General features: G+C 27.3%; 1 non-coding gene across 1 annotated transcript; it reads right to left on the minus strand.

Moving 5' to 3' along the window:
• Positions 1–2,091: 2,091 nt before the first annotated feature.
• Positions 2,092–2,173, minus strand: TRNAS-AGA (transfer RNA serine (anticodon AGA)). The gene has a single exon. It is a non-coding gene; the product is annotated as a tRNA-Ser (tRNA).
• Between the last annotated feature and the right edge of the window lie 1,709 nt (positions 2,174–3,882).

Raw genomic sequence — 3,882 nt, forward strand, 5'->3', positions numbered from 1 at the left:
ATTTTCAAGTTAATACATTACTCGAAATTTGTGTGTACAATCATATTAAAATAAGACTACCGAAATAATAATTATAATGATTTAAAATTAATTATTTAATATTCATTTTTAATTTTTAAATATAATGAAATATTTAATATTTAATAATAGATATAAAAATTAATAATATTGCATTTTCATGAAAAATAAATTTTATAATATATATATATATATATATATATATATATAAGTAGACATGTCCATGGGCTAGATGGTTCACTCAATCTAGTAGGCTCAACTAGATTTAGGTCGAGTTTGGACAAAGATTTTCATGTCCTAGGCTAGCTCAACCTAACTCGAGTTGCACAAAGATAAAATAATTAATATAAAAGTATATTTTTATTATTTTATTAATATTTGAATAGTAAAACAGGATAACAGGCTGGATTGGGCCGACCCAAAAATAAACATCAATTTGAATAATTTTGAAACCTGGTCGTTGCCTTGCTCGACCTTTATATATAAGTGATAAAAGATTATTATTAAAATTATGAAAATATGTTTTATTCTTTACATAATTATATTTAATATTATATAAAATGTTATTTCATCATATAAATACTTTCATGGACACATTTAGACAATAATTTTTTTCTATTACAAGAGGAAAGATAATACAAAAGAATATCCATTCCATTAAATGAACTATTCTTATAACCAAACTGTTGAATTACTATTTATCACTAAATATGGGGAAAGTTTGTCTACTGAATCTTTAACTCTATTGGCATGAGTATTATTACTAATGCAGGAGGACATAAATTTGAGTGTATATGATCAGAACCTATAATAATTTTTTTTTAAAAAAAAAAAAGGGAAAATGGCTAGTCCATTTGTTAGAATTTGTAAAATAAATCTGAAATAAAATTTAATAAACCAGGATCTATTATGTCAAATCATCAAGAATAAATCGAGAATAAAACTAGATGTGGGAGCGTACTGGAATCCATGAATTTCTTGAAGTTTTACCTGATATTGAGGATTTGATCTTTCAAATTAGCACACAAGAAATTCAGATAATATCTGCTCTCTCTTTCCTAATGATGGGATATTAGAAAAGATATCTTGTGTATAATTTGGGGGCATAACCCTAATATTTATAACCTTGGCATATTAGTTCTAATCAAAATCTAATTAGCCCATCATTAATTAAAATTTGATTAGAACTCAATTACTAGAGTATTTACATGACTCATACTTTATTTAATAATTAAAGCCTAATAAAATTTTAACTAAATTAGATCACTTTTAATTTGGGCTAACCTATTATGATAGTAAATAATAACATGTAATTACCCTTATTATATATATGATATCCATATTTTCCAACACCATTTTCCTTGACCAAACATACAATAAACAATTTATCATTTAGTCAAGTATACATAATTTTAGAACAATTAGCAATTTTAATTAAAAACAAGTAACATATTGTTTTGGAATATTTGTCCATGTCATTATCTAACCATTACCATGTAACAACGTTGCCCAACTTTTGCTTGATGTTGTGACATTTTCATGCCAATGTTGAGACATCCTTTATTATTTTTATTTGAATTGTACATAAATATGATTATTAACCTTGTAACATTACATTTTTAATGTCGTGACATTCTTTATAGTCTTGAAAATAAATGCTTGTGTGTAATCTTTCAAATATCATATCCTTCTTTTACACTAAATCATATACATAAAAATCTATGACATCTTAATCCATATATTGTTAAAGATAATGAGCTCTAAAATAACTATTTTCCAATTGCTTATATATATATATATATATGTATATGATGTTACGGCAAGGAATTATATTGCAGCCCAAAGTGATGGACAAATTTATTGTATCTATAGGAACCGCATGTTAAGCAAAATTAGAACAGATTAGTGAACGAAAAGAGCCATGGTCCACATCTTGATCCTCCCTTCAATGAAAAAAAAAAAACCCTGCAACAGCAATGACACGAAACTGTGAGAATAACCCAAGGATTAAGTGGCCCATGAAGGATAACAAGTAACAGAATGCAAAAATTATCTTATTAAAATAAACCAACACGTGAGCGGCAGGATTCGAATCTGCGTGGGCAAAGCCCACATAATTTCTAGTCATGCCCGATAACCACTCCGGCACACCCACTAGATAAGTGCATTGATAACAATTTTACATTGTTTTACATGTCAAGTAAATACTTTATATCTTATAGTTGGGTTTTGAGACATTTGTGGAAATGATCAGTTATAAATAAGTGCACCTTATGCCAAGTGTCACCAATAAATGAGTGACACATTATCATTTTAAAAAAAAAATTCCTTCTGTACATTTTAAACACTGTTTTAGTGCTAATTTTGTGCGTTTTAAACCATTGTCCCCTTTTTTTTTTTCTCTGTTCTGTACGTTTTAAACATTGCGGTTGTATGTTTGAACTTTTACCATTTAAATTAATTATAATGACAAAATTTATATTTACTGAGAAAATTTGAAGGTATAGTTTAAAAAACAAAATCGTAACATGTATTCTATCGCCTGGAAATTTATATTAACCCCTGCATTTGATTCTTTCTTTGTAAATTTGGTAATTATAACAATTTTATTATATGAAAATTCTATTAAGTTAAAATAAAAAATCTAATATCGAAAAATTGGTAAAAGAAATTCATAATACTGTTGAAAATAAAGTAATAAAAATTCAACTATAAAAATAATTTATAATCGGTAACTTAAAAACCTAAACATTATCAACAATTAGTGAATTACAAAACGTTACCACAATTAGCCCTAAATAATGATATATTTTAAAAGAAAGTTACCAACAATTAGCGTTAAAATTTAGGCAATATAATTTAAAAATAAATTTACCCGTAATTACCAACAATTATTGGTAATTTGTCAATCACAAAAATGAAACTTGACCGCAAATTAGCCCTAAAAAGGAAATATTTTAAAGTTATCACCCGTAGGTTTAAAAATTTGGCAACCAGTAATTAGTTAAAAACTGTATAAAATAATAAAATAAAATTATTTAAATTTAGAAAGATAATATTTTTATTTGTTATTATGCCAAATGATTAATAATTACATTTATTGTTATGTGTATTTAATATATTATAAATATATAAACTCGGGATATTGTATACTACTTTCACTTTTGCTATGAATTCATTTGTGAATGTTTTATTTTTTTATTATAGTTTTTCAATGGAAAGGAACAACTTAAAGAGAAAATATCAATCAGTTAAAATTTAACTCGGCATCAACCGAACTAGATCAACTAACAATAAGTCATTCATTGTATCCGGTGGATCTTTATACACCTGCAAGCTTAAACTTCCGGAAACAGTACACTTAGCCATATGGTCAGCAACCTTATTATGAATTCTCGGAATATTGTGAATCCTTACTTTCCAACTTTTTCTCAAGATTTGATACAACAAACTAATTCTACCAAATTGCTATTATCTCCTCCACCAGTAGTGCATTATCACATTCAAGCTCTATCTATCTAAAGCCCTTCTTCCAGGCCATAATAAGACCTTTTAAGACCACTCTTGACTCAACTTTGAAAACAAAATCCTTACCAAAAGCCATCGAGAAATCATACAACCAATTTGCATCTGAGTCTCTAAATACACCTCTAATGGATGCAGAAGGACTAGTAGCTGAAAACGCATCATCTATATTAAGTTTTATCCAACACTTCTCCGGATGAAACCAATGCAATAAAGTGCGCATAGGATAGGCTGAAATAGTCTCAAAATAGGCTCTGCATAACTCCTCACCCAAGAATAGCCTGTATCCACAATAGCTTGAACACAACTATTATTGCTAGAAAAAATAAATAGATTTCG

This window comes from Gossypium arboreum, chromosome 11, assembly GCF_025698485.1.
Source record: "Gossypium arboreum isolate Shixiya-1 chromosome 11, ASM2569848v2, whole genome shotgun sequence".
NCBI lineage: Eukaryota > Viridiplantae > Streptophyta > Magnoliopsida > Malvales > Malvaceae > Gossypium > Gossypium arboreum.